Here is a 13,822-nt window from a genome sequence, read left to right on the forward strand (position 1 = left end):
AAGTGATATGTCATAAGCTAAGCCACAAAAAAAGCATATTCTGCTGCACATTTGGTGTTTTTTTTTGGGTGGGGGGGGGGAATACATCATAGAAGACAAACTTTTTTTTACATTTTTATCAAGCCAAAAAAATGCTTTTCAGACAGTGGCTAGGGCCACACGCTGTCTTTTTTGTCCATTTGACGTCCATTTTTTTGGGACTTCCATCATTTTAAGGCTAAATGATGTCATAACTTTGAAATCACAGACATCATTGCAAAATAACGGACGTTATTTGACTTCAAAATGATTTATAAAGAGTGGTGTCAAATGGCCAAAAAAAGTGTATGAACCTTGTCAGTGAGTGTGAAGGAAGGTGAGCACATGGTTTGTGTAGTTGTGTGTACCATATACTTTGTGCCGCTGTTTTTACAATGTATCAGTTGTGGCTAAGCATGTCATGTCATGCTGGTCATGTTAATTCTTTTACAGTGTTTGATATAGAGAAGTACGCAGGTTACCAGCAGGAGGTGATTTGAAATGTCGCCTCACTGACAGAAAAGTTTTCTGAGTCTGTAATTTAAAAAACAATTTTCCAAGGGGTTTAAAGGGGGTTGGCCATTTTATGAAAGAGCTGTATCTGTAATGTGTATATACACTTCCTCCTCTGTGCTGCCCTATTCTGCTCAGCCATGAAAACAGTGATCCCTTCCATAATATGGCCAGGCAGTCAGACCCCAGCAGCCCACATACCATATCATGGATAGCGGTGTAAAATACACGCTGTAGCAAATTCTGCTTCATTTAGCCATGTCCCCACTACTCCCTTAAGCATGTGAACCCCCCCATCAGCACCTAAAAATAGTGCTATAACATGATCTGCTGTAGATTTGATGTGGCATATTTATGCATTCATTTCAATTGATTAAATCTGAAGCATCAAATCCGCATTGGATTAGGTATGAACGTGCCCTTAAAGGGAACCTGTGAGGTCTATACCAGGTACACAGCTGTAGATCCCAGCGTACAGGTCAGGGACTGGACCTTTAGTCCAGTGTAAACCCTTGTAATCATTATTTTTATGACCAGCTGAAGTGTCACAGAGGTGGAGCCACAGCAGCACCTTCTGCCCCCGCCCCTTCCTGCTCTGACTGATGGACGTATAGGGTGGTGCTGCTGCTGCGGCTGCTGTTGTGAAACTTTAGTTGGTAATGAAAAGGACAATTATAAAAGTTTACACTGGATTAAAGGTTCTGTCAGTGATATCTCCCTCACACCTGTCTGTTGAGATCTACAGCCCTAGACCTGGAATGGACCTCACAGATTCCCTTTATAGGAGAAAAACATGGCCACCTTCTTCCAGAAACAGCGCCACACTCTTCTTCAGTTTGTGTGAGGTATTGCAGCTCAGTTCCATTGAAGTAATTTGGAGCCAAGTTGTAATACCACACACAGTCTGAAGAAAGGGGTGGTGCTATTTTTGGACAAAAGTTACTATATGTTTTAAATCCCTTTTATCCTGACTATGTCTGCACTCCATATAATGGCGGTAAAAGTAGTAAGGTTTTAATTATTAAAATGTGTCTGGTTATGATCTCATGTGTAATCAAAGATACATAATAAGCTACTAGATAGCTATTTCCTACTGGGTATCTATCTCTCTACAGTATCTATCTATCATCTATCTATCTATCTATCTATCTATCTACCTATCTATCTCCTATCTATCTATCTATCTCCCTCCCTATCTATCCATCTATCTATCTATCTATCTATCTATCTATCTATCTATCTACAGTATCTATATATCTCCTATCTATCTATCTATCTATCTATCTATCTATCTATCTATCTATCTCCTATCTATCTATCTATCTATCTCCTATCTATCTATCTATCTATCTATCTATCTATCTCCTATCTATCTATCTATATATCTATCTATCTATCTATCTATCTATCTATCTATCTCCTAGCATCTATCTATCTCCTATCTATCTATCTATCTGTCTCCTATTTATCTATCTATCTATCTATCTATCTATCTGTCTCCTATCTATCTATCTATCTAGAATTTTCTGTGCATGATAATACAGTCATAGTTAATAACACCAGGAAGCAAATATTATCACCATACTGTACACGTTACTGCCATACTGTCACTAAGCACACCCACCAATATTGCCAATACTACCAGTATATAAGTAACAAATAATATCACCCCACCTTGAGCACGGCCATTATCACCACATAATGACTAATACCGCTATACTGTGACTGAATACAATCCACTATATACAACACTAATATTACCAATAATACAAGTAATACCATCACACCATGCCCACTACCCTCAGCATACGGTGACTGGATAATACCACTATGCTGGCACCAAATAACAGCCACTATATAAAGACCAATATTCTCCCAGAACAGTGACCATAGAACACGGGTGTCACACTCCGTCCCTCCAGCTATTAGGCCTCATGCACACGTTCAGTATTTTTTTCTGGTCCTGAAACAACCCGTGAGAAATTGCGGATTGGACATCCGTATTCCATCCGTTGCTGGACCAGACTTCAGAAGGGTGAGAGGTATCTAATATGCATGCTGCTTAGTGAATCCCTGTGGAAATCGCCGATCTCACAGCACAGAGAACTACAGCGTGTGTAGGAAAAGATGCAGAGATTTGCTACTTACACAGCCCTATGGCTCTCTGCTGCGATCTCCTTCTTGTCCTGTGCCGATCTCTCTCTCTCTGCCATTCCTTCACTGCTCAGTAACTCTTAATTGATTCATTCATACTTTTCCTAACCACATTGTAAACACCAATTTATTATGCTTATTGGTAATGATGAATGACAGCTGGGCTACAAACGTACAATAGCTGTCCTGTCAGTGTAGACAACTATGGCAGGGCAGCATTAACATTAAAGACTGAACCCCATAGAAAACCATTAGGACAGATAGAGCAGCCCAGCTGTCACTCATCATTACCAATTAGCACAATAAATTGGTGTTTACAATGTGGTAAGGAAAAGTATGAATGAATCAATTAAGAGTTAGTGAGCAGTGAAGGAATGGCAGAGAGAGAGAGAGATCGGCACAGGACAAGAAGGAGATCGCATCAGAGAGCCATAGGGCTGTGTAAGTAGCAAATCTCTGCATCTTTTCCTACACAATGTTAGGACAAGGCTCTGTGGTAAGATAAGACAATAGTTTTGGAGAAAAATTAAGTTTTTTTTTCTTTGAGAACAGATTTACATATTCCCACACACAATAAACACCTAGTTTTCTCCAAAAATATTCACAGACGTTTTACATGATTTCAGGCACGGGGCGTTGTCTAAGGTGCTGGGAACAGCTTTCATGCAGTACTGGTGGTTGGGGAAATGTCAGGTCTGCATATGGGACTGACATCTACTACATTGTCTGATATCACTGTGTCACTGTGGTGTTACATAGGACTGCAGGTGACAGCAAGAATGTGGCAATACAGTGGAGTAGTTTATGGCAGAAGTTACAAAAGTTAGGGAGGTGCAGCTCACTATCAAGAAGATCGTTCCTGGAACTGTGTCATCATTGAGAGGGTGAGAGATGGCACCGGCAGTGTTTTTTCCAACTATCTCTCCCCAGATCTTAGAGCAGGCACCCTGGTCTTCACCTTGTGGAGTACTACAGATCCCAGCTCTCTGATTATATAATCACCAACACTGCCTAGGATTCTGCTACAATCGGCACACCATACTGTAACTAGGATTCTGCTACAATCGGCACACGATGTGCAGCAACAGAGATCCGGAGAACTAAAGATCCCAGCACTTCTATAAACTGCTGTGCAAATAGGAGCATGAGTTATCCATATTTTTTTACGGAAATACGGATGCCAAACATGTTGCAATCCGCAAACAATCCGTAGACAATTGATGTCAATGAGAGCATCCGTAAATAAATCAGGGTCCGCACCGGGTCCGTACTAGGACATGTCCTTTTTTTTTCAGGATTGATTCTCATCCATTTCTGCTACTGATAGTGTGAATAGGACAATGGACATCAATGTGCACTAACTCGGATCCGTAATTACGGATCCGTAAATTACGGGAAATGTGAATAAGGCCTTACAAAACTACAAATCCCATCATGCCTAGACAGCTAAAGCATGATGAGAATTGTAGTTTTGCAACACCTGGAGGGACGGGTTTGACGCCCCTGATACAGAGGTAGATCCCAGCTGTATAAAGGTTCTGCAGACCTTATAAGTGATTATAGTGCAGTTACATCCTGTCACTCACAGTAGGCGTCTTCTCTGCATGAAGAGACGTCCACTTTTCCTTTTCTTCTCCATCTGGCTCCGGCCATCATGAAGGCTTCTCTGGCCATGACTCCTCTCCACGGGATCTGTCAGACAAACATTTTAGGCTTCATGCTCCAGCAACATCCTCATCTATACATCCCCCCAAATAGAATAGCCCCCCTGCTGTACATCCCCCCATATAACCCCCCCTGTACATTCCCCCATATAGAAATGCCCCCCTGCATCCCCCTCCCATATAGAACAGCCCCCCTGCATCCCCCCATATAGAATAGCCCCCCTGCACCCCCCCCCATATAGAATAGCCCCCCTGCATCCCCCTCCTATATAGAATAGCCCCCTGCACCCCCCTCCCATATAGAATTTCCCCCCTGCATCCCCCTCCCATATAGAATAGCCCCCCTGCACCCCCCATATAGAATAGCCCCCCTGCATCCCCCTCCCATATAGAATAGCCCCCCCTGCACCCTCCCATATAGAACAGACCCCCTGCATCCCCCCCATATAGAATAGCCCCCCTGCACCCCCCCATATAGAATAGCCCCCCTGCATCCCCCTCCCATATAGAATAGCCCCCCCTGCACCCCCCATATAGAATAGCCCCCCCTGCACCCCCCATATAGAATAGCTCCCCCTGCACCCCCCCATATAGAATAGCCCCCCCTGCATCCCCCTCCCATATAGAATAGCCCCCTGCATCCCCTCCTATATAGAATAGCCCCCTGCATCCCCCTCCAATATAGAATAGCCCCCTGCATCCCCCTCCAATATAGAATAGCCCCCCCCTGCACCCCCCCCCATATATAACAGCCCCCCTGCATCCCCCCCACATAGAACAGCCCCCCTGCACCCCCCCCCATATAGAATAGCCCCCCTGCATCCCCCTCCAATATACAATAGCCCCCCCCTGCTTGCCCTCCCTGTGTGGCCACATGTGAAGGGGTTAAAAAAAAAAAAAAACACCTCACCTCGCTCCCAGCAGCTTCCTCCTCCGGATCTTCGATGCACAGCATCTTCTTCCTGCTGCAGCAGCGTGGCGGCGGCGGCCCCTCTCCTCTCTCTCCTCCAGGTCCTCAGCGGCGCGTCAGGGAAGTGACGTCACCCCTGGGGACCTGGTGTAGGTGCCTGCAGACGTGCCTGCGTGCGGCACGTCTGCGGCCATCGGCACTTGGGGGGGGATCAGGCGGGGCGGAGACACGCCACCGCAGCCCCCTCTCGACACCACAGCCCGCTCACCTCGGCCCGGCTGTCCCGCTCTTGACGTGCTTCTCCAATCAACGAGGGGCCACTGGATTGGATGAGCATGTCAGGAGCGGGCAGGCTATATCTGTAATCAGGCCCGGACTGGTAATCTGGCAAGGCGGGCAAATGCCCGCTGGGCTGGCCAGATCACCAGTCCGTGGGCCGCCCGGGCTGCATAATAGGGAAAAAAAAAAATCACTGCTGCGGCCCGGTCCTGCCAGGACCGGGCCGCAGCAGTGATTTTTTTTTTTCCCCTATTATGCAGCCCGGGCGGCCCACGGACCGGTGATCTGGCCAGCCCAGCGGGCATTTGCCCGCCTTGCCAGATTACCAGTCCGGGCCTGATTACAGATATAGCACTTTCATAAAGTTTAGTGGCCAACCCCTTTAAAACTTAGGGAAACAATTCTCATTATTCATGTTTTCCCCCTAATTTCCTTTGCCTTCTGCTAGCCAATAAGTATTTAAAGACACACAATATATTATATAATATTGTGTATCTGATTTAGTTAGTCCAGTTTCACGTTTTCATGGTTATTCACAGATTTTATCTTTTCTTCTACATTATTGTAATTGACATGTCATTCATTGCTAGGTGTGTCTCTTAGGCATTTCAACCCTAATGATGTAGTTATCACATGCGTGAAATCTCATTGGGGGTGTTAAGGAGTAGTTCATAAACATTCTTTATAGATAGTAATTTCAACATAACTTGTTACATGAGCAAATCTCACCAAACGATAATAAGACCATGGTGTGCAAATTGCTCATCCAAGCAAAGCGAAGTGCTTTGTTTGATCAGCGCTCCATTCATCCAGCCGCCGGCCTTTTAGCACTGCTCCGCTCCCTGCCACTTCTCCCAGGATACCGGGAAAAGCTGGATCCAATCCAGGGAAACCTTTCCCAATTTCCCAGGTTTTGATCAAACTTTTCCCTTGCACCTGGGGTGGAGCAACGGGGAGCGGAGCAGTGCAGAAAAGCCAGAGACTTGATAAGCAGAGCACTGATCCAACGAAGAATTTTACTTGGTTTAAATGAGCGATTCACTCATCTCTAGTTGAAACGTAACAATCATAGCACGGTGCTATAGTTTGGTGCAGGCAGCCACCTACATATGCTGACAGTGGGGTTGCACCCATCACATTATACATTCAGGTGAGCCTCATTCATACACTGTTATGTAGAGCTTTTTCAGCTTCATGTTTGTGCGTTTTGTTTTGTTAAGCTGAAAACCAAGCAGGAGAAAAGACAAAATCATGCAGCTGAAAAGGTGTACATGTGAGTGTACCCTAAGGCGATAACAGCATGGAGTGGTTCTGGCTGCTTATCCTTCCCTTCTCATTGTCACATCATTGTTTTTGTTCATATATATTTTAGATACTCTAGTGCAGTGCTTCTCAAACTGTAAGGTGGGCCTCGCCAGTCAGGTGCCCCCTAGTTGTTGCTGAGGCCCAGCTGGGGAGGCAGTTTAAAAAACAAAGTGACCTATGATCTGTACAGTCCTTTCACTGTTTGCAACAATCTCCATTTTAGCAACATTACTAAGTTATTTTGTACTTTATTGGTATATAGAGCTTAGGAAACAGGTGAAGAGTATTATTTTTAGCTTTTAAATAGACTTCTATCACAGATGGTGAAGCCCAGGCTTCCCTGTGGTCTGTCTGGTGAGGCTCGGTCTTTGCTTTGGTCTGTTGGATGAGGTTACAGTAGAAAAAGTTTGAGAAGTGCTGGTCTATAGAACACTTTTTTTGGATTAAATAGAATGGAGAACGGAGATTGAATTATTGGTATCAGTACAATGTACTGTGCATACTTGACAAACATTAAAGCGAATGTACCAGTTCAATCTACATAATAAGCTTTACATATGACCTTATGGGCGCCACTGTGCTGACTCCGTTGGTGTGGTCCTTTTTTGAATTGACCACCCGGGTGGCAATACCTTTGCAGTTTTATAAATATGGAAATTAGGTTGTTGGTGCACTGGCTCTGGCTCTGTTTTCCAGCCCAGCCTGGTTCTGTGGTCTGATCTTGATACAGCTAGGGGTTCTTCTCAAACATCCACAGTCTGTCTCTTCGGTGGTGCATAGAGCAGGGTATGAGCATGCGCAGTAGGACTCATACCCCGCTATGACAACGTTGCTCGAGATCAGACCAGGCCGCATATGAAAAGGGACTGAGATAACAGAGATGGCTTGCATCACCTGGGGGGAGAACATATCGGTGCACTGGGAGCACTGGGCCCGTCTCCAGTGCACCTCATTTCCAAGTCTTTAAAACAGCAAAGATCTCAGGAACCAGGCAGGCAATTTGAGAAAGGACCACACCAGCGGAATCAGTGCAGTGGTGCCTATAAAGTTGTTTGAGAAGCTTATTATGCAAATTAAACTAGTACATTTGCTTTAACATATACATATGGAATATTTGGCACAGCATTACCTACTTTTATGTATAAAATTCAGTCTCTTGATGCACTTTTCATTCAAATAGCGTCACCCATCCATCAGCACAGAGGTGACCCAGGACAGGTGAGTAATCTGTTAGGATTAGAAACATTTGTGCTGTAAATGGGTGATATAATTTGATAACAATGTGTGCTGCTATCCCAAATTTTATATATCAAGTAATTGTAGCAGAAAGGCACATTATTTCTATATATTTAGTCCCCATATATCTCACCTCAGGGAGGGGACACACATGTAGCGGGGTATAGTGTAACATCAGGGAGAGGACACACATGTAGGGGGGTATAGTGTAACATCAGGGAGAGGACACACATGTAGCGGGGTATAGTGTAACATCAGGGAGAAGACACACATGTAGCGGGGTATAGTGTAACATCAGGGAGAGGACACACGTGTAGCGGGGTATAGTGTAACATCAGGGAGAGGACACACATGTAGCGGGGTATAGTGTAACATCAGGGAGGGGACACACATGTAGCGGGGTATAGTGTAACATCAGGGAGAGGGCAGACATGTAGGGGGGTATAGTGTAACATCAGGGAGGGGACACACATGTAGCGGGGTATAGTGTAACATCAGGGAGAGGACACACATGTAGCGGGGTATAGTGTAACATCAGGGAGAGGACACACATGTAGCGGGGTATAGTGTAACATCAGGGAGGGGACACACATGTAGCGGGGTATAGTGTAACATCAGGGAGAGGACACACATGTAGCGGGTATAGTGTAACATCAGGGAGGGGACACACATGTATGGGGGTATAGTGTAACATCAGGGAGAGGACACACATGTATCGGGGTATAGTGTAATATCAGGGAGGGGACACACATGTATCGGGGTATAGTGTAACATCAGGGAGAGGACACACATGTATGGGGGTATAGTGTAACATCAGGGAGAGGACACACATGTATGGGGGTATAGTGTAACATCAGGGAGAGGACACACATGTATGGGGGTATAGTGTAACATCAGGGAGAGGACACACATGTAGCAGGGTATAGTGTAACATCAGGGAGAGGACACACATGTAGCGGGGTATAGTGTAACATCAGGGAGAAGACACACATGTATGGGGGTATAGTGTAACATCAGGGAGAGGACACACATGTAGCAGGGTATAGTGTAACATCAGGGAGAGGACACACATGTAGCGGGGTATAGTGTAACATCAGGGAGAGGACACACATGTAGCGGGGTATAGTGTAACATCAGGGAGAGGACACACATGTAGCGGAGTATAGTGTAACATCAGGGAGAGGACACACATGTAGCGGGGTATAGTGTAACATCAGGGAGAGGACACACATGTAGCAGGGTATAGTGTAACATCAGGGAGAAGACACATGTAGCGGGGTATAGTGTAACATCAGGGAGAGGACACACATGTAGCGGGACATAGTGTAACATCAGGGAGAGGACACACATGTAGCGGAGTATAGTGTAACATCAGGGAGAAGACACATGTATGGGGGTATAGTGTAACATCAGGGAGAAGACACATGTATGGGGGTATAGTGTAACATCAGGAAGAGGACACACATGTAGCGGGGTATAGTGTAACATCAGGGAGAGGACACACATGTAGCGGGGTATAGTGTAACATCAGGGAGAGGACACACATGTAGCGGAGTATAGGGTAATATCAGAGAGGGGGCACACATGTAGCGGAGTATAGTGTAATATCAGGGAGAGGACACACATGTAGCGGAGTATAGTGTAACATCAGGGAGAGGACACACATGTAGCGGGGTATAGTGTAACATCAGGGAGAGGACACACATGTAGCGGGGTATAGTGTAACATCAGGGAGAGGACACACATGTAGCGGGGTATAGTGTAACATCAGGGAGAGGACACACATGTAGCGGGGTATAGTGTAACATCAGGGAGAGGACACACATGTAGCGGAGTATAGTGTAACATCAGGGAGAGGACACACATGTAGCGGGGTATAGTGTAACATCAGGGAGAGGACACACATGTAGCGGGGTATAGTGTAACATCAGGGAGAGGACACACATGTAGCGGGGTATAGTGTAACATCAGGGAGAGGACACACATGTAGCGGAGTATAGTGTAACATCAGGGAGAGGACACACATGTAGCGGGGTATAGTGCAACATCAGGGAGAGGACACATGTGGTGAGGTTCAGAGGATGGTATGGTCTGTTGTGAGCCTGGCCAGTGATGTTTGTCGTGACGCCAGTGCTAGTCCAGCACACAGGTGTTATGTTGGTACCTGCTTTTGTATATGGCCGGCTGTATTCCCCAAAATGGTCAGTAACCTTCCGGGTTTTTTGTGGGTCCCTTGGGCTCTTGTCACTGCAACCTGGAGTGGCAACCAACCCACCCGGGTTGTCGGTACCGCCACCCACAGAAGGTGGGGTGTATAGGTGCAAACAGAGATGAGAGTGCCGTGCGTTTGGTATAAAATTAGAACAACTTTACTGTATAACTCTAGCAGGATAACAGTACACATTTCACAGACAATAATAATCTTGATACGCGCTTGAGTGCTTGACTTAGTGCTTGTGGTAGGTGCTTGAGAAGAGTAGAAGTAGTAGTTGTGCTTGTAGAAGGTAAAGAGAAGAGGAGAGGAGTTTGTCAAAGGAGCCCTATACTAATAAATAGAATGAGACAGCGCTCCATAGCGTAATCTAGACAAAAGAAATAAGGTGACGGTATACTGTATATGGAACTCTCACCTTAGTGAGTTGTGCAAGTATAAGGCACAACTCTTACAAAAAGCACATATAAGAACCGCAGCCACTCCCATTTAATCCTCTCTGGGATTAGCACAATAGACAAACTTCTCCACTCCAAGAACAGGATGCAGGGCGCAGGTCGCTCAAATATAAAACGTGGTGTTCCTCTTGTATAGCATATCTAAACAATTTTTTCTGAAACATGAATGTGACCCTCAACTCTACAGACTGACTATTTTAGAGAATGTTCCTGTAAAGAGAAGTGAACCGCGAGTCCTTCTGGATCTTCAGACTTTCCACACTGAATCCGCATGGTCTGAATGAGACTATAGAAAACCATAATGCTGCGTTTACACGTAACGATTATGGTGCGAATTTGCGCGATAACGATCGATTTCGAACGATAATCGTACGTGTAAACGCAACGAATGATCAAACGACGAACGAGAAATCGTTCATTTTGATCTTACAACATGTTCTCAAATCATCGTTCGTAAAAAATTTGCAGATCGTTCCGTGTAAACAGTCGTTCGTCGATTTAACCAATGTGTGAGATAGGCTTAAGCAAGGCTTAGGCTTGGCTTTAAATCTTTGGCAGATAATCTGTCAGATAATCTTTCTGTGTAAACACACCCCAAGGGCCCTATTCCACCGGACGATTGTCGTCCGCATAATCGTTAACGATAAATGATCCAAACGACAGCTATTACGAAAGACCTGAAATCGTTCGCCCATTTACATGGAATGATAATAGTTACTTATGATCGTTTTGCGGTTGTCTTGTCGTCGCTATTGCATTCGTCACTACTGCGAACGACCAAACGACGTCTTATTCAATGTGAACGATTTGCGAACGAGCAATGATAAAAATAGATCCAGGTCTTAATAAACGATCAACGATTTCTCGTTCGGTCGTTAGACGTTAACTACTATTCAAACAAACGATTATCGTTTAGATTCGAACGATTTAACGATAATCTGAACGATAATCGTCCGGTGGAATAGGGCCCTAAGTAATTCTAGTTTACATTGCATCTGCAGGACATCATTTAGCAGCCTGGCCTCCCCTTAGTGCAATGACGGCTGTTGGTACATTATTCTAGTTTGGGTTACTAATTGGCCTTTGGATGTGGTTTAATTGAAAACTCTACTGAATTTAATAGTAAAAACGGAAAAAGAAAGGTGACAAAAGAAAAACTGCGTGAACAACTAATAAAAACATCCACTGTTTGCAAAAGACGTCCGAAAATAATTGTCATGATCATTTTGACGTCCGCGGTTATAAAGTCCGTAATTCAATACATTGTATACATTGAACGTCCATCTTTCCATTGACTTCAATGCCTTGTATTGCAGTCAGTTAAATCGCGTCAATAACGGACCTTTTTTTTAATAGCAAAAGTAGACACCTTTTCTCTACTTCTGACATTGTTTGAATACCTATGGGTGTTTTTTAGGCATCTTTCTTTTCTTGGTAGCCTTTTTAATAGGAATGTCTATTAAGCATATTACCATTTGTCATATATACATCTTAAATTTTTTTATTATAAGATATATATAGAGAGAGAGAATTTTTTTTCCAATTTATTTAATTTTTTTGCACTTCTATACTTGAAAATGTTTTATTGCAGTTTTATACATTTAATAGCCCATACTGGTTTTTTTTAATATATATATATACCTTAGAGGGTTAACATTCCTGATACCCCACCCAGCTGATCTGTTGTCAGCACGCCCCTCCTACATTTTAGAGTTGCATTATATAGGTGTTGTTTTATCATGTTAATACTATTGACATTTGAGTAAATTATTTTAATGTTCCCTATCTATTCCTGGCTACCGGACTGGCTACTGGAGTGGAAAAGTTTCTCTATACTCAATGTAGCCTTGAAACCTGCCAGAACCTTAGTAGATATCTAGTGATATCTTAGTGAAGTGATACTCAGACTCACGTTTAGACTATATCTGACCGCCTTCTGCCCCCTGGTATCGTAGAACCCATTCCAGAAGGGTAGCACAAGTCCCAGCTGTTGTTATCTGGATGTTGCTAGGTGTCCGAGGTGTCCCAGTTACCTGCACTGTGCAGTAGGATACGTAGACCTGTTCTTTACGGTAGCTTTGTCCTACAGGGATCAGCTCCTATTTCTTCAGGAATCTGTCCTGCACTTTGTAGACGTGTCCCTGGCATGGGCTAGGGTGTTCCTTGGTGGTCAGAATTGACCCGCTTTCCCTTACAGAGTCCTGGCAAAAGCCAGGCCCTGGCTTAATGTCAGTAGGGGCTGTCTTGTTTGTGTCCGCTCTATTTGAAAACTGGACTAAGACTGCCTTGCACTTCCTCCACCATGTAACTCCTCCTACAGGGGACTTTGTGTACCTGCCTGTTAGTGGTGGGGATGAGTGTGTGCAAGAGAGGCTGGAGAGGATAGGTAGAAAAGAGATAGCACCTCCTAGTGGTCAGCACATAACACATGGTACAGATAAACAATGAGCCCATTACCTCCTTCACCTGTGCAACATATAGACACAAAAGAAATACTGACACCTAGTGGGGAAACTGCATGCTTTATCCACCACTTGTTTTAACATGAGAACTTTTGACAGGTGCATAAAAGAAACACTAACAGTTGGACACCACACACACCTAGTGGGGTATGTGTATTGTATATAAATGTATACAATATTATGCATCTTAATAAATTAGAATAATATCAAAAAGTTATTTTATTTTTTTAGTAATTTGATTTAAAAAGTGAAACCCTTATATTGAGGGTAAGGAGTCTAGGACTGTCCACAGAACTGGTATAAACGATTGAAGCACTACTGAATCACGGTAAACCCTGCATTACATACCTATGTGATATGGACGCATCACTATCTACTTAGGACTGTGCATAGAGAAACCTGTAGTCCTTCTACTATCAATACTGAACGTATACCATACCTGTTGGACTTGTTACTAACTACTACTTGGTACAGTACAACACCCTGTGGTGCCTATCTATCTAACGCAGTACCTCACACTGTAAATAAATTCACCTGTTCAAGCATAAGTTTTCATCTACCACATTTTTTCTTTACTATGAACTATATGAAAACCAATTAATTATCTATGT

Source organism: Dendropsophus ebraccatus, chromosome 5 (genome assembly GCF_027789765.1).
Source record: "Dendropsophus ebraccatus isolate aDenEbr1 chromosome 5, aDenEbr1.pat, whole genome shotgun sequence".
Lineage (NCBI taxonomy): Eukaryota > Metazoa > Chordata > Amphibia > Anura > Hylidae > Dendropsophus > Dendropsophus ebraccatus.